The sequence below is a fragment of the Canis aureus genome, chromosome 37, assembly GCF_053574225.1.
Source record: "Canis aureus isolate CA01 chromosome 37, VMU_Caureus_v.1.0, whole genome shotgun sequence".
Taxonomy (NCBI): domain Eukaryota; kingdom Metazoa; phylum Chordata; class Mammalia; order Carnivora; family Canidae; genus Canis; species Canis aureus.
In genome coordinates, this window is record NC_135647.1 from 16,507,152 (window position 1) to 16,525,663 (window position 18,512).

Sequence of the window (18,512 nt, forward strand, 5' to 3'; positions counted from 1 at the left end):
ACCCATTGTTTCCCTCAAGTATAATAAAAACTTACTTTCAACTTGGAGTTCAGAGCAGGGTATCATTTAGATATTCCACTGAGTCTGTATTCAGACAAATGACACAATAAAACCCAATGTATTCTTTTGGATAAAAGATTGTTTGTACTGCTAAAGGAATGACATACTATCTTTTCCTTACTAGAAACATTAATTTTATTATTAAAAATAAAGTTTTATTTTATTTATGTTGATCCTTTAGGTTTTCGTTTGTGTTTTGGAAACCACAGTATAAAACCTTCAGAACCAAACGTTAAGGATGACAAGGAAGATGGAGAACAGAACAGAAGACACGTCCCCCACCCCCACCCCTGCCCCCCATAACTACTTTGGAACCTGTCTCAGAGGATAACTGAAATTTGAATTGTTAGTTCATTAGCACAAAGGAAATACCCACTTAAACCTTCACTTGCTAGCTCAGGCTTCTCAGTGGCCAAGACCTGTAAATGAGCAAAATCTAGCTCTGGTTTTCTGGGAGGAGAAAGGGAATGGTGGCAGAAATGCACGGGGAGCAGAGAAAGAGAGGGCACACTGTCTCCCACTTATTTTTAGTATTTTATTTAGGGATGGGTTCACTACAGTGCTGTTCTTAGGCTCTCCTGAGGTAGCAGAGGTGAGTGGGAAATTCTGTTGATTCCCAGAATCTTTTCTGCCTACCCCCCTAACTGCCGACCCACCCTTCCCATCACCACAGGGCTCCTCCTAGGACCTTTCAGAAATATAAAGTGTCCTCTGAGGTGGGGTGGAGATGATGGGGGAGGGCTGTGAAGCCTGCCTCCTCAGACCTTTCCTCTATGTCTTCTGCAGTATCAGGGCCATATGCTTAGCTCTTACAGCAGAGAGGACTTCCTGTACATAAAAATGGCGAATTCAGAGCTTTTGTAAAGTCTGATTTGGAAAGACTTTGCTTTGGAAGTGAAGGGGCTTCCTAATGGTTTTTTCAGAAGAGAATGGAGGTAGTTAACTGGAAGGTTTATAGGAAAGGTCATAGAAAAAGTGTCTAGGTGGACATACTGGAGGAGATTTAACATTTGTTCATCCGGTTTGACATTCCGAAGGACTAAGGAAGCAAAGCATTAGACAGTGTCCATTTTGCAGCCTCTTGCTTTCTAATCTCCTTCTGGAAGGCTGTGTAAAGTCAATCTCGACAGACGAACGAGAGTTGGTGGAGTCTAAATTCTATTTTCCAAAGCCAGAGAATTCATAACAATGGTGGGTTTTTGAAAAAAAAAAAAAATTTCAAATGGAAAGTGTATCCTCAGAACGCCACGCGGCAATTGTTTTTTAAAGCGGTTATTTATTATTTCCTAGAGAGACTGGTTAACTGTAACGTAGATGTAACAAAATAATGAGGCGAATGAACCCTAACTGTACATACTCTTGACAGAAATGAAATGCACACAGCATCGTAGCAGGTGAAGTGAAGCATTGTCTATCAGGGCTGTTTTTCTTGGCTGCATCTCAGATTGTGTGGGGGATCCTAACCTCAGGCACAATAGCATTCATAAACAGCCATACATTGCTGCTCTTTCTCCAACGACACATAAATACTCATTTTAAAACGAAAACAATCTTATTAAATACCATTCATTCATATCTGGATTTACAGATGCTTGTTATGTTGGAAAACCTGAACCCAATATAATCCTTGCATCCTGAGAAAGATAGAAAGGAAATAGTGGGTTAGAACATTACAAGGTCATAATAAACAATGGTTTCCAAATGCACAGAATTACTTATTTTTATGCCGGAGTAGTTGGACGTTTTGAGAATCAGGATATTGGGACTTTCTTTTTCTCTCTTTCTTTTTTACAAAAATGTAAAAGAAGCTATATATATCTTTAAGGGGTGAGAAGAGTAGAGGGGTTTTTATTAAAAAATAATGTTTATGGGACTAGTTGGAGACTTATGTAGATTTTGACTTGATCTGTTGGGAGCCATGGGTATTTTTTAAAGCACATGGTGGTTACTTGACAGGTCACATGTTTATATACTAACAACCTCGATTCTCTTTGGATTAACTCAAATTAGGATACATACTTGAATTATAAGGATGCTTGCTAGGCTATGCTAATTACCACACCCAATTTTTATAAAAACACAATGCCCCTTTATTACCGCTTCTATTCTCTAACACCCTTTAAAAATCACAATCCAATCCATTCCTCCCCAAAATCGAATATTAATATAATTTGAGTTCTTGATGGAACTACCATCAGGACTGCAATGCCCCGCAGCTGAAATAATATTTAAAATAGAAGGGATTTGACATTTGAGAAGTCAGTGGCTTGAAATACCCAGTTGTACTTAGCTAATTCAGTCCTTAACCTCTGGTTTCAAATAAATCAATTACAGTCGATTCCACTTCAGTTCAGAAGTGCACAGGGTTTTAGTTAATTGAATACATTTTATTCACTTGCTAGGAATATTCATTTATCAAAATTCCAAATTTAATGTACATTTCTTTACCACTCAGGTTATGTTAGACTGCACAATCAGATCAAATTTGCCCTGGTTTCCCCAAATCCTGCAAAAAAAAAAGAAAAAATCTGAATTTCACCAGGCTTTATGAAACAGGGTCTCCCCATTTCTTTCTCAATCAAAAGTAAATTCGTAATAATTCCACGTCAGGTAGGAGGGCTGCCTTCCCCCACAAAGGAAAAATCATATGTGGTCATCAGCCCTGTGTTAAGTTTAAATAGGTTAAGAACAGAGCTGGATTAATTAAGTTTTAAAAAAGTATTGACCTGAAATTTAAAAAAAAAAATTACGCATGGTTTTCATTAGAGCTTAACTTTGTTGCAGCTGACAGGTATGACAGCATTTTGTGGTCTTAAAGCCGCAGGCTCCTTTCCTTAACCCTCTCTCCTGCCTCCTCCCTCCGGCTTTTGGAGAAGTGCTTGAATAAATAGCGAAATTGTTAACTGAAAACAGTATGGTTAAATGTGCCCAAATGAAGTTGTGCTTTAAACAGATATTGATGTATGCAGTGTTTTATATTTATTGTTTGTAGCATCCTGCTGGCAGCAGTTTACTGTTTGGAAAGGAAAGGGGTTAATTAGCGTCATTATCAATCACTAATGCTTGCCTAACGTGTCCAAAGAATAATCAAGTTAGAGGACGGCATGAAGCCAACAGCTGCCTCATCCCAGTTACAGATCTCCTCCTAAGCCACTCAGTTATAGGGTTGGGGTGGGGGGGGAGGGATGGAGGAGGTGAAGTGAGGGGAAGAATCCTCATTGCTTGGGTAAAAGGGCTATAAAAACCAGGTCAACTCGCTAGAGATCCAAGAGGCAGAAAGTACAACATAAATAACCAGCATTTTCCTTCTTTGAGTTACAGGTGCAGAGATGGCAGCGATCCTGAGGCAAGAGTACTGAAATTTGTTCTTTAATTTACTTGATTATCCAAGTTGGGCATTTGAAGAAACACATCCATGTTTCCCCATCGCTTAGTGCCATGGGGTAAAAAGAAATCTAAAATGCAAGGAGGGGAGAAGAAGAAAATGCCCCACATACCTCAGACAAATCCAAGTCAACTCCTCACACCACCACCCAACCACCCATCCCAGAAGAATGAAACCACACAACACACCAGGTAATAGCAGTTCTCACACCTCTGCGTCACCTCTTAGGGTGCTCAGGGATATTTTTCCTTGTGGATGTCAATGAACAATTCTTTTTCTTTTTTTAATATAACCTTGATTGCTGCACGGGCATGCCATCTCAGTTTCCAATTGTTACTACTACCCTTCACGCTACTGTCCTCCTTGTGATATATTGTGGGAGAGAAACTGAAAAAGTTTGACTCTATTATGGGTTCCTCTTAGAAGCCTGTCTTTAGAAACCTTATTTGCCAAGTTAACCCTGAGTTAGGATGGAAAACCCCATTAGTGATCAGTTTACTCAACTGTGTTTCTGAAGGCAGGGATGAATTAGTCCGAGGTGGAGTATTTATAAACAGAGAGTGGTTGTATGATTGAACGTAACATTGATTTCTTTCTACAAAAGTGGTAGCCCAAACTCCTCTTTGCCCACGTGGACATAGATGAGAAAAACTCTCAATCAAATCACCAACACAAGTGAAGGCTCCCTCCAAAGAAGTAACTGGTGTTCCCCATTGAGGTAGCAGGACGGCCACCGAGACTGGGAAGAGAGAAGGATATTGGGATGGGAACCTATGTAAGTCACATACATGAGAGGCTCCTGTGTTTGAAAAAAAAAAAAAATCTGCCCTTTAGGATCATGATTGCAAAAGGAAAAGGAAGAATGAAGGGGACTGTAGGCTGAAGCTAGGGGCCCTACAACTAACTTTAAAAGTGATTCGTGTGTAAAACTGTGTTTCTTTTTCATCCTTGATGCCTGAAAAGGACAGCACAGAGCCAACTTTGCTTTCACAGAGAGATGTTTTCTCAACCAAACAAGCAACCCTTAGAATATTGCTGGAAAAATCTATGTTAGAGGAGAAGCAAGTGCAGGTGAGATGAACTTTCCATAGAGGATATACTTGAGCATATTTGTAACATGGATTTCCTTCCTTCCTTTCCTTCCTTCCTTCCTTCCTTCCTTCCTTCCTTCCATCTTTCTTACTCCCTCTTCCTTCCTTTTCTCTCTGCCTTTGATGTGAAAACAAGTATGACCATCTTTGGGGAAACTTCGCAGAATTAGTTTGACTTCCCATACTAACTTCCATTTAGAGGTGGGAATATTTTCAACAGCAGGACGGGGCTTTTTTTTTTTATTTTTTATTTTTATTTTTTTTCCTTAGTGGCCCAATTCCAGGCTGTGCTTTCTCTGCTGATGATTTTTCTATGGAAATTAAGATGATATCTGCTAAATTCCAACAACAATCCTAAACCCAAGCCCTCAAACTGAAGTGGAGTCCCGTGGTCCAGCCTCTCTGTACCACCATGCCCCACCCGGTAGCCCACCCCAAATCTCAACTTTTTCAAGTCAAGAAGCCTGGGCCCCCGTTTCTGCTCCTGAGCTCTCTCTTGAATTGTTCTCGCTCATCACCCTTTCAGAATCCAGCCTGTTCTGGGGAAATATACACAACGAGGTATACAGATTTATTTATATTTTTATTTGTACTGTTTGGCCAAACTAAATTTACCTAATATAGCTTAAGAGTTTTTTTTTTTCTTTTCTCTTCCAACCCCCTAAGGCGCTGAGTTAATGCTAGGATCAAATTTCCGTCTGCTTTGTCAGCTACCAAATCCTATTTCAGGATCCCCCCCTGTCTTTTTCGGAGCCCCCAAGTCTGGGCTGCGCCTTTGTCCACAGCATGGAGTCGGTCCCCAGCGCCAGATCTCAGCTCCGGGCGCCAGGACCCCCGCCCAGGAGGAGGCGGCACGGTCCGCACCCCCTCGGTGCGCCCCGCCGGGTCCACCTCGGACCCCGCCCGCCGACCCCGGCGCCTCCTACCTAAATTCGCCCCCAAATGCCTTGGTGCGCCTCTTGGGATCAGAAGCAATGGGCAACATGATTTTGAAGGTCTGGCGTTGGAGGTGGGAGGTGGGACGCGGGGGCGGTGACGGTGGAACCGGGGACTGGAGGTTCGAGCCCAGCCGGGGGTTGGATGCAGGCGGGGGTGGGGACCCGAGGGGGCGGGGAGGGCAGCCCCGGAATGGGCTGTGGGCGGCCTGGGCGGCGGCCACCCGCGTTCGCGATCGGGTTAGACCCAATTAAGCTGCAGTAAAACCCTGAGAAAGAGGGTTGGGACTTGCCTGCGCCTCCCGCCTCCCTGCGCGCGCTCGTCGGTGCAGCGAGCGGGAGCCGGGAGGCTCCGGGTCAGAGTTTTAAGGGCCTTTTTCACGGGAGCGGTGCTTTAATTAATGATTGGAGGCAGGATCTGGGAAACTTTCTCTCGGTCTCCACGACTCCCAAGGCAGCGCGCAGCGTTAGCATCCTTGGCCTGGGTCTCTAAGCTGCTAGAGCTGCGTGGGACTCCGACCCCGGCACCCGCCCCCTTTCTCTGGGACCAGGCCTCCCCAGCTTTTCTCACTCTCAACCCATTTCACCCAATACCTCAGTGTCGGACGCCTCTCCCGAGGGCCTTCCCTTCACCTAGACCCACCCAGACGCGGAGAACCCACGTCGCCCGCCCAGCGCCTCCCGCCCGCCTGCGACATTGACCATTAGCCACTCGCATCTTTAAGGAGTCATTAGGACCTTGTTCTATTGCAACAATTTGGTTGACCTTCCAAGACCCGTTGGAGCGAACATCCCGGACCGAACTACTTAGCGGGGGAAATTCCGTGGGGGAGCACTCTGAGTGACCTCCTCTGGGTCCCAGCACCCAAGCCTGGAAGTCCCATTAGGATGACCCTAGATAAAAGCCTTGGGTGGCGCCTCTCGCCAATCCCAGGCCCATTTGCACTTCTCAGCTCCCCTGCCCCCCTCCTCCCTCCTCCCTCCTCCCATCCCTCTCCTCCTCCTCCTCCTCCTCCTCCTCCTCTTTGTAAAAACGCGCCCCGACTTTTCGGGGCGGGGGCGGGGAGACTGGCTGGGCCGGGCTGGGGAGGGGGGCTTCGCAGATAGTTGATATTCCGGGTCCAGCCGCTCTCCGCGCTCTCATTCTCTAAGCTCAGCCGGGGGGAAGTGTCGCCCCGGGCCAAACATATGCTTCTTTCCAGCGCGCTAATCCACCTTCAGCGTGGAGGCATAATTGCTCGAGTGTCCATGGATTCGCGGCGCTTTGTCCCTCGCTGGCTCCCATCAGCCCTGGCACACGCCATTTCAATCAAATCTTTTCAGAAAACTGTCTCCTTTTATCAAGTCCCAGCCCCTGCGAACGACGCGAGCATTTAACAAAACACCCTGCGCGTTCCGCCTCGGCCCTGGCGGGGCAGGGAGCTGCGATTATTGCAACAACTTTTCATTGAGTTCGGCCTCAGAGAAGGCAGAGAGGGGGAGAGGGAGGAAAAGAGGGAGGGAGGGAGGGACCAAGGGGGAGAGGAGACAGAGACAGAGACAGAGAGAGAGAGGGACACCCCCCCCCCCAAAAAAAGCAACATCAGCATCCCAGAGCCAAACAGGTCTTTCTCTAAAGCCTTGGTGTCAGGTGTATTGGAAAGGAAAGGTCAGAGGTCACACTCAAAGAGAAAACATGTTTTATCTCAGTTATTTTCTTCTTCGAAATTATAGAAATCGACAGCCTCTGTGGAGTGTTTGGGCAGCGTAGTGGGCGCAAAAGGCAAAAAACAAGCTCAGCAGAAATGGGCAGAGAACAGGGAAGCACCCTGTCTAAAGGATATTACTGCTAGTCTCTTTATGCGAAAGACCCCCAGCACCGGTCCCCATGGACAAGTGTATGGAAGCTCTCTTTTGTTGCCAGGGACAGGCACACATAAAAGTTGAATCTGAAGATCTCTGCCTTATGGTAATATCTTCTTGGGAAATATGGAAGTCTCACACGCTCCTGGTTTAATAGTTTGACTGGATTTCTAGCTCCGGGAGAAAAAGCTTTCATTGATTAGGAGAAAAAGAAAGAGGGAACGAAGGAGTGAAAAGATGAACTCTGGAAAAAAGACCTTAGAAGCAGATATACAAAATTTCTTTGATGCTGTAGGAAAAAAAAAATAATAATGAAGCCAAATGCAAAAGAGAAGCTTGAGGTTTGATTTTGTGTAGCAATTATTATGCAAATATACACAAACAGAAGACATTGTAGTTCTATTATAGGAACACAGCTTTGCTGCTTGTTTATAAAATGAGAACGTCAGAGTAATGAACAGTGTTCTTCAACTCTCAAATCACCCTATGTTGAGACTGATTTCAGGGTCGTAGGTGGTTTTCCCTTTGCAACAATTTATTTCATGATGATCAAGGAGGAAAAAGGCAATGCTAATGGACAGGCCATGTGGTCTATGGTCTCAAATACAGTGGGCTTTATGGCATGAAAGACCACGGGGCTTTCTGGTGATTTCCCCTTGCCCTGTACAAGCCCAGGCGAAGGAAGCCCTCCATCAACTGCTTGAAAAGGTTAGGTTCTTTCCACTCATATGGACCCAGTCATGCCAACCCCACTAGCCTTGATCCATAGCTGGAGTCAAATGAAATCCTTGCGGTCTCCTGGATTAACCAAGTGGATGAGCCAAATTTGCTGTTGATGTCAAGGTCCAGGTGTTTATTTTGTCAGACCTACATGAGCACAGTTTTAATAGGTGATCGGAAACGTGCTGCCTTGTGTCCTCTAAAATGGTCAGGCTGTGGGGGGTGGACTTTGGAGACAAGGCTGTCCTGACTCATCCTGGAAACTGGAAAATGAAACACATCTCTTAGCCAAGTAGCTTTATATCTTGAGAGCAAGAAATTACTTTCTTATGGTTATACGAAACACTAAAGTATGTTTAAAATCCTTCAAAACCTAAACCATGAGGATTGTCAGTGGGAAAGAGACAAAAGGGGATTTTTAAGTTTTCATTCGTGTACTTCTATTAGGATCTTTTTGTAATTTATACAACAAAAGAAGACACCAACATCAAGACCTCCTCAGTTCAGCCCCTCTGGTCATCCCTGCAGTAAGATGGGGGGTTGGGAAGGGAATTCAGAAGGAATCTTGGGGAGGAGAAAGAAGTTAAATACTACAGACAGGGATGGCAAGGAGTGATGGGACGCTCTACTGGTGCTCAATGAGCATCATTCTTGCATGTTCTATTTCTCACATGCACACTCTCAATAGTTGAATTGGAAGGACCCAAGGTAATGGGTTCCAGGGAAAGAAACTGTTTTCTGGAATATCAGGGAACATGAGGGTGATGAGTCTGAGCTTTGAGGATATTTCTCCAAGCCAAAATGGTCTTGGAGAACCCCATGAAGTTCTCGGAGGCTGGGATTTGAGTGGGTTTCCCCTCCTGCATGGCAGGACATAAGCTGGTGCCTCTAGTTTCCAGGGTCACCTGCATCAAGGTGGTTGTTAGAGGGAGACCCATTTTTTAAAAAAGTTTTTATTGATTTATTCATGAGAGAGGCAGAGACATAGACAGAGGGAGAAGCAAGCTCCCTGGGAGGAGCTCGCTGTGGGACTAGATCTGGGATCCTGGGATCACACCCGGAGCTGAAGGCAGATGCCCAACTGCTGAGCCACCCAGGTGTCCTGGGGGTGGGGGGACCATTTTGATGATGAATTCCAGGGGGCTTCTTCCCATCCCTGGGGCTGTGCCTATAAAAGCTTCCGGAACAACAGAACAGAGGAGAGTTAGGTTGAGGAAAATCTAAAATTCAATCAGCTTGTTGATAATGAGACCAGTCTTAGAGGGCGTTTTCTTTTCTCAAACACTCAAAGAGACACTGCTCTCTCCAAACCCCACCTACAACACACCACTGCCATCTAACTCGGTTTCAAGGCTGAGAAGCATCTTGCTGGGAAGCCGGGAGAGGGCTGGCAGGAATGTCTGGACTGGCACTGCCCCTGCAGCAACATGGCTTAGGAGGCAGAGTGGGGGAGATCCACCTGCATATTTCTGAAGGGGTCTTTGGCTACTAATGAGTCAGGAGGTTTGAGAGAAAGGCTGGAGCTGACTGAGCAGGGGGTTGCCTCCGAGAATCTTGGGGCTGGAAGGTCCCTTGTTCTACTCTCTAGCATGACTCCCAGCCACATCAAGAGAGGCAAGTCACTGGTGTGTGACCATGCACCGCTAGAGCTACTTAGGAAAACTGTCTCAGTGGGTATTAGTACATTTGGAGAAAGCTCTTCCAAGAAGAATCTAGAAAGAAACAAAAGTTCAGGGGACCCTCCTGAATTTCCCTCCCACCCCATCTTCTTCCTCCCCTCTCCCCACTGAGCTTTTTGGCTGAACTTAGTGTTTCTTTGTATTTTCCTCTTTTGCTGAGAAAACCTTAAGAACCTTCTACTAGGCTTAGATTTAACCACAACCCTTACAGAATCTGGCTTATGAAAACCAGACTTCTCGAAGAGACGGGTCTTCTGGCAGCAATTAGTCTGACTTTTCTTTAACAAAATTCTTTGTAATGCCATTCAGAAAACGGGTGGGTAGGAGTTTGTGGCAGGGAGTGTGTTTGTGTGTGGGTGGGGATGGGAGGGGATCTTTGGGGTGGGGGATGGTTTTACAGAAGGCCAATTTGTAGGACTTGGTGGGGAAAAAAAAATCCTTATGTTAGCACATTAACTTTGGAACCTGTGAAATATTTAATTAGTGCGCTGGTTGGGATCCTATTAAAACTGGCTCTATTTCTGAAGACTGTCCTGAAAATCTGCTTGTTCCTTTCCTACGTGCAGAGTATAAAACAGCACTGCCATCTCTCCCTGCCACTGAATTATTTCGAACAGTTTACCAAAGTAATTTCTCTTTAAAAGCAGGACTGCTTGGAACAAACGAAAGAAAGATCCAATTCATGAATATTTGAAAGTAGAGGATTCTCTGGGTGGGTATAAGGGAAGAGCGAGGAAATCGGGAGGGCCAGGGAACAATAGTCTCTTACCATCCCAGCAGTGACTTCTCTGTTTCTGACCCTTGGGGGCAGCGACACAGTCCTACATGTGGCCTCCCACTGCCCTCCTCCCCTACCTGTATTTAAAAGTCCAACCCCACAACACACACAACAAACAAGAGGCCCATTCATTGAGTCTGCAAAGGCACCTTCTTCTCCTGGTTATGCAAATACTAAATTGAATCAAGTGGCTATAGCATTCAGCCCATTGCTGAAATATGATAGAAAAAAAAAAAGTGGAGTATTCCAAGGAAATTGATTCCAACAGTGCATTTTCGGTGGGGTGGATGTCTGTGTGTCTGAAGGTGGAGACACAAATACATCTTGTTAAAATTGTGGCTGCCCTTCTGAGAAGCAGCCTTGGGTTTTATTTAGATCCCCCTCCCCCTTCCACCTCTCCTAGGGAGATAAGAATTTGAGCCACTTCACATGCAACGCCCAAAACTCAGGGCAGCTCTCCCTGGGGGAGTGAGGACTCCTCTCTGAACTCCCTTTGGTCCCTGGGTCCCCAGTCATTGACGGGATCCGGGGTCCGAAGGGCCGATTGAACGGAGAGTCCAGCCCAGGCGGGAAAGAGGTCCCGGCCCAGAGGCAAGGAAGGACGTGGAGACCCACTGGGAAGGGGCTGCGCGAACACAGGTCCCCTTCCCCTCCAGGTTTGGGGCTCAAGGACCTTCTTGAGGCTAGCAAGAGACGTGAGGCTTGTTCTCAAGAACCAGGGGACACCCTAGGACCTTCCTCTCCAGGCCCCCGGGGTCGCTCACTTCTGAGAACTTAGGGACATCCGTGTGTGCGTTCCCTCAGTTTCCCCAATGTGGTCACAAAGGCAGGAAGTTTGAGGGGCCTGGGTGGGGGTGGGGGGCACTCGTTCTGCGGGATAGCGGAGTGGGGGCGGGCAGAAGGAAGGGCCAGTCATTGTCAGCCCCTGTCGGTGGCCCCAGGCGGTGTTCCCCGCGCGTGAGACCGCGGACAGAGCCCCCCCAACCCCCCGGAACCCACCCAACCCCAGCCCAGCACAAGGAGGGCGGGACACAGGGCCGGCTCTCCGCCACCAACTCCATCTTCACCATTGTTAAAAAAAAAAAAAAAAAAAAAAGAGTCCAATCTTTTTGAACACCCAATACATCATTTCAATAAGAATGACTTCACTTTAATAAAGATTTAATACGTTAAATCTGTCTTTGTCGCTGATTGATGCCTCTTTGTCTTGAAAACGATTTGGGTTTTACTGATCAAGAATTCTGGGGGAAAGGCTTCCAGTCCAACTCGGGGCGGGGGTATTATTATTGTTGGAGAACACTAACCGCGGAGGGAAAGAGAACCCGCGTGCGCACTGGCGCACACGCGCGCTCTCGCACTCAGGCCCGCTCGCTCCCCGGCCTCCCCGGGCTCTCCAGCTGGGGGACCTCGGAAGCTCCCGCCCGACTGCCCGGGACGCTGGGGGGAGGGGGGCGCCCGGGCGCAGGGGCGGGGGGTGCAGGGGGGGCGCAGGGGGGCGCGGGCCGGGAGGGGTCGGGTGCGCAGCGCAGCGTCTGTCGGGGAATCATTTGCCCTGAATCACAAATTTGCACGGCTTAAAAAGAAAAGGTAAAGCTAATGTCTGGCTCAATTAATAAACATGGTAATTTCACACCCGGAGAAGGACATAATTTCATCCGAGCGCTATCTGCGCCATCACAAAGGGTCAGGGCGCAGCTGCGGCGAACCCGGGTCATTACGGAGTCGCCGAGCGGCTCCCGCGCCCCGGCCCAGCGCGCGCCTCGAGGCGGAGGATGGCTGCGGGCGAGGCCGGGGCTTCCCCCGATAAAGGACTTACCCACCGTGCGGGAAATGGAGCCGCTTCCAGACACGGGGTAATCAGCTCGCAGACGTAGCGCCCGCCTCGGTGCTCCCCGCCCCCCCACACCCCAGCCATTTACTTTTTAAAAATGAGATAAAAAAGCGCCCCCCGCCCCCCGCCCCATCATCTCAGTCTTTTTCTCTCCATCCTTTTACTACAAAACCACCACCAGTAGGATATGGAGGCACACGCGTCCCTATTTTTTATTTTTATTTCTTTAATTTTTTTTTTTTTTAAGAGGTGGTTTTTGACTCGCTGTCCGGAGACACCTATTGTATCTGTAAATTTCAGGACAGTTGTAGTTGATGAATTTCTGATGTCAAGATTTGGGGCCAGGAGCTGGGAGACAAGATATTAGCTTCAATCTCATAATCTCTTAATCACATTACACTTTAAGTGAGCATGTGTAATTTCACCCATCAATGATTTATTTAAGCATTTGGAGCACAATTACTTGTCTCATACGCAAATACTGACTGAAGCATTGTTTGCTAGAAAGAAACCTTGAGATTTAGGGGAGAAAGGGGGCATATCTTTTCCGTTCCATTGCGGGTCCCACCTCGGAATCAAAATTCATCTGTAATCGAGCCCCGCAGGGCCCCGTCTCCTGAAAGGAAGGGGCCCCAGAGGCAAATTCACCCGAACCACAAGGGGGGGGGGCACTCCCTCCCTTTTCTGGGTTTAGATTTTTAAGCAGATCTTCAAAGCTAACATAAATGCCCATTAAGTAGCCGCATGCAAATCGGAGGGAGCCGGGCAGCTAAACACACAAAGCCCATCTCACATAAAACAAAAGCATGATTGATGGCAACCCGGACGCTCCAGTGTTTGGAAAAAAAATTATACTTGTCCAGTCTCCCAGGTGTCTAAATTATTGAAGAGCGATGTGCATATTTCAACGGGAGAAGGTGGCCGAGGTTAGGGACGGGCGGTGGCGCCGCGAATGCCACAAGGTGGTTATATTTGGGTCTGGGGAGGACTCTCGTGCAAAGGATTTTTAACACATTCTTCTCTGGGTGGCCGAGGAGGCAGCGCTAACCTGACAGCTCCCGGGCAAAGGGTTAGAGGAAATGGATCGCTTTCCTGGGCTGGGGACCTCCCTTCCCGGCCTGGGAAAGGCTCCGCAGGGCTGACCGCTCCGCAAGCCCAGCAGGCCGCAGAGGGCTGCGGGGCGGTCCTGGGGCGCCCGGCCCTGAACCCCCGCCCGCCCAGCCCAGGGGGCCGGGGCCTCCGCGGCCAGGCTCGGCCCCGAGGTCCGACTCCGAGGGCGGGGGGCCCGGAGGCTGGATCTGAGCTGGAGGCGCTCTCTCCAGGCGGCAGCTCTTTGTTCTGGCACTTTCGGGGCCTCCGGAAAGTCGCCCCGTCGGGTGGAGGGTGGTGGTGGGGGGGTGGACCCTGCTGGCCAGGCTCAGAGCGGGAGGCGCGAGTGCGGTGCGCTAGTGTTGGTGTGCTGGTGTGGGTGCTGGTGCTGGGTGCTGGGTGCTGGTGCTGCTGGGGATTTAGCGGCGCAGGGCGCGGTAAAACAAGTGGGAAATGGGAACCCTCCAGTGTCTCATTTTAAATCTAGGAAGGAAACGTTCGAAAATAAACATCTCTCCTCCTCTCCTTGGTCTCTCAACTCTCTAAATCAATCCCTCTGCCTTTCTGGTGTTTTTTTCCCCCCCACTGTCCTCAAGACTCTAACCCATCTCTTTCTCAATCTTCCCTTTTCTCCCTCCCTCTTTTATAAATATGTAGCAGAGAAAAAAAAAGAGGCTCAGCAATTCCTGCTCGCAGAGAGGGGGTGCACAGCTGTGCGGGGCGCAGGCTTAGCGGCCTCTTGCCGGCCCGGGGACCCCCCGGCGCGCTCTTTCTTGCTGGGCTGGTGCGGGCGGTGGAGGGATGCGTGGGCCCAGGGCCCTGTGCGTGGGGACGAGTCAGTATTTCCCACGCATCGAGTCCTAACCCCAAACTTGAATCCATCTTGCTGCTCAAGTCAGGCTCGGCGGATTCATAATAGCGACGACAAAGAGTAATTACATATTAGAAAACAAAACAATAATTACACCACCAAGTCGACACACCAGTCAGCGAAGCACAGTCGCCTGGGTTGGAAACAGCAAAGCCCGCGGCGCCGGCGGCTGACTCAGCAAATCGGAAAAGCCCGGAGACCCGCGTCCACACCGGCTGATGCGAAGAACCTGTCCCGAGGCCCGCCGGAGAGCAGACGCGCTCCTGCCCCCGCCCGGGTCACCTGCTGAAAGGTCCTAGAGGTCATAAGGTCTGGTGTGGGAGCTGGCTGGCAGGAAACGGTGTCACAAATAAGAGGTTTCTTGGAGATAATAAGAGGGTTTTTAACCTAGGTGGACACACAGATGGTTGAGTTTGAACTATGGTCTTACATTTTTAAAAAAAGATTTTATTTATTTATTCATTAGAGGGAGAGAGAGAGAGAGGCAGAGACACAGGCAGGGGGAGATGCAGGCTCCATGCAGGGAGCCCGACGTGGGGCTTGATCTCGGGTCTCCAGGATCACACCCTGGGCCGAAGGTGGCACTAAGCCGCTGAGCCACCAGGGCTGCCCTGTGGTTTTACATTTTTGAAAGGAGGTTCCTACGTGGTCATTTCCCCCTCGCACCTGTCACCTGGTTCCTTGGTTACCTTACAGCGCGCTCGGGACGTGGTTATTCCCCCAAGTGTTAGGGCCCCGGAGCCCTTTTCACGTGTTATCGAGCCCAGCTTGGGAGACCCTATTCCCCAGTTCCCCTGGAGTCAGCACCGCTCGCCCTCACCCTCTTGCGTGGCTCCAGCAGGCCCCGGGGGGAGGGGTGGATGCGGGATTTGGGGTGCGGGGTGGGTTAGGGAGCGCAGGCATCAGCCCCACGCGGACCGAGACCTGCCCGCCGACGGGCGCCCCCCAGGGCTCCGCTTGCGGTCCGGGCTTGAATCGTTGGGCAGGGGGCAAAGCTTTTATTTATTTATTTTTAAAGATTTTATTTATGAGAGAGAGAGAGAGAGAGAGAGAGAGAGAGAGAGAGAGAGGCAGAGACACAGGCAGAGACACAAGCAGGCTCCATGCAGGGAGCCCGACGTGGGACTCGATCCTGAGTCTCTAGGATCTGGCCCTGGCTGCAGGCAGCACTAAACCGCTGCGCCACCCACGCTGCCCGGGGCAGGGCTTTTAACAGACTCTCTTCGGGTCTCTCCTCCCACTTCCTCCAGGCCTTTCCTGGCTGGAGCCTGCCTCAAAGGCCAGGAAGGGGGCTTGGGTGGAGGGCCCCCCCTGCGCCTTTGCCGACCGTGGTGTCCTACGGCCAGCCGAGCTGGGGACATTCCTTGCTAGGCGTGGGAATGCCTTGCACACTTGACCCAAAGCCCGGTGCATCCTCTTAGGCCCCAGGTGTGAGCTGCATTCAGGCCAGGAGACCCTCCCCCCCCCCCCCCGCTCCTCCCCACGCCCTCCGGGGTCCTTAGGGCGACATCATGTGCAGGCGGGAAAGGAGTCAGACGTGGCCCAGGAGGGAGAAGAGCGCAGGGACCCAGAGTGGGCCCCCGGGCCTGGGGGGCAGGGGTGCGGGGTGTCTGCGAAGCGGGCGGGTAAAACCAGGCAGGGGCGAGCGAGAAGCCCGCGCTCGGTCTAGCACCCTCTACAGGGCTCACGAGCCGCGCCGACTGTGGCCGGCTCTCCTTCCATCCCCCAGGGCTCAGGGAAGGACAAAGGACCTATAAAAAAAAAAAAAAATCCAACAACAACAAAAAAAATATCAGCTTGACCCCCAAAAGAACACTGTTTAATGAGGTGGAAAATTCTTCCACACAAATTGCTTTTTCTACTACTTTATGAGAGTTCATAAATGTTAATGAAATCCAGTTACCAAAAAGTAACATACATCATTGCAGCTGAAGGAAGGCAGAGGAAGGAAGGTGGTAGTTAACGTACAATCATAATTAAAATAACAGCAGCGGCAGCAACAATGCGGCCCATGGCTAATGTGGTTGGAGTCCTAGTCCAGCGTCGCACCATTGCATCCGATCTAGGTTGGCCGCTGGTGTTTCACTGGACTGCATTGTAACCACCACAGTGCAACGGCGGCTGCACCACAACCAACAAGGTAGAGGTGCAGAAGCCTTTGGATCAGAGGGAACGTGAAAATGAAATGCTCTTCTGTTTCTTTTCTTTTGCAACAGGATGCTCGTTATTGACTCAAACCTCCTCAGAATGCATGTGGGACAAGGAGCCCAATGGAAATGCCTGGGAGAAGAGGGGAGCCGGCAAGGCAAGTTGATTGTCTTCTACAACCTGCAGGATATCATCCCTCCTTCCCGCCTCTCTGCCCCCAGACTGTAAGCTCCCAGAGCCCACAATCTCATTCCGGTATTTCTAACCTCAGCATCCAGCCTGGCATTTCGCGTGGAGTAGGTGATCCATACGTGTGTGTTGAATAAGTAAATGATTAAATAGACCCAAACCAGAAAGTTAAATGGATGATCTACTTGATAGCATCTGGAGATGGACCGAGATGCTTGAGCAGTCTGTAGTTTCAATATTCACCAGATTTTTTTTTTTTTTTTTTTTATGATTTACTATGTTCAGGAACAGTTCTGGGTATGGAGGATACAGCAAGCAAACAAAATAGGCAAAACTCCCTTCCCTCGTGAAGTTTACACTTTGATTTGGGATGTGTTGGTGGATGTATTGTTTTACATGGCTGGGCAAATGGCTTCTTATCTAACCTTGGGAAAACACTTTAATTTTTACCTTCCGGATCCCTCTTTACTAAGTGGTTGTTAGAAGACATTTGAGGTCTGCTGGTGAAAGTCATGATATAAAGCATATACTTGTGTTTTCTTCCAGCTTTATTGATAAAGAACTGATGGATAGGAAAACAACTTGGTCTTCTGATATACATAGAAATTGAGAAATGGTCACCACACTCAAGCTAACTAGCATATCCGTCACCTCACTTTTTTTTTTTTTTTTTTTTTTTTAGTGACAATCCTTAAGATCTACCCTCTGAGCAAATTTCAAGTACATAATACAGTAATGTTAATTGTAGTCACCGTGCTGCACATTAGATTCATTCATCTTGTGTAACTGAAACTTTGTACCCTGTCACTAAGATCTCATCATTTCCCTCTACCCCCAGCCCCTGGCAACACCATTCTGTTCTCTGCTTCTATGAATTAGACTGTTTTAGATTCCACATATAAGTGAGCTCATGCAATGTTTGTCTTTCTGTGTCTGGCTTGTTTCACTTAGCATAATGTCCTCCAGGTTCACCCACATTGTCACAAATGGCAAGATGTCCTTTTTTTTTTTTTTTTTAAAGGCTGAATACTATTCTATTATGTGTGTGTATGTATGTGTATCCCATTTTTAAAGAATATGTTTTGAAGGAAGATGTTTTATATTTCTTTAATGGGATCATTTTGTCTTAAGGCTTTATTTCTTCTGAAGGAGAAAGAATGGATTTATTTTTTTGTAAATATCTAGGACAATTTGAATATTTTCCTGTTTCCTCTGAGAGTTGCTGAAATCAAGTCATTTTAGCTTTGCATACATCGCTTAATATTTCATGTCCTCTAAATATGAATACTAATACTAATAACTATCATTTTTTTTTTAGTCTGTATCTTTTGCCAGTGACTGTGCTCATACACTTTACCTCACTTAAACTCTTAACAACCCTTTTAGAGAGATGCTATTGTGGATATCTTTATTTTTAAAAGGAGGGAACCAAGGCTGAATGGAAGAGGGTCAGTAACCTATCTTAGGCCACCAGTGAGTAACTGGCAATCTGTGATCTGGAACCCAGGACAGTAGAATGGGGGGTGCTCTGCCCCAGGACTTCCAGCCATTGTAATCAAGGGCAAACCATTTGCCCTCAGCTTTCTTATCTATAAAATGCAGTGAATATCTCTAGTCCATATTGTACGCAGTGTGGTGCAGATAAAATTTGATCCATTTATGAAGACGTTTTGTGAATGTTGAAATGTTACATGAATGTATAGTACTTTTGTTATTACTATTTTATTTTAAAGAGTTTATTTTTAAGTAATCTCCACACTCAACAAGCAACCCAGGTGTCCTGTTGTTACATGCTATTTCTTATCTATAATCACTATTACCTCGAATACACCTACTCTGCAACAGCAATCACTGAAATTGATTGAACAACGGTTGAACAATATTTGGTGATGTG

At 48.0% G+C, this 18,512-nt stretch overlaps 1 long non-coding RNA gene across 1 annotated transcript; it reads left to right on the top strand.

Moving 5' to 3' along the window:
• The first annotated feature begins 405 nt into the window (after positions 1-405).
• Positions 406-5,539, top strand: LOC144306566 (uncharacterized). Its single transcript, XR_013373641.1, has 4 exons — positions 406-652; positions 3,382-3,636; positions 4,409-4,516; positions 4,807-5,539. It is a non-coding gene; the product is annotated as an uncharacterized LOC144306566 (long non-coding RNA).
• Positions 5,540-18,512: the final 12,973 nt, after the last annotated feature.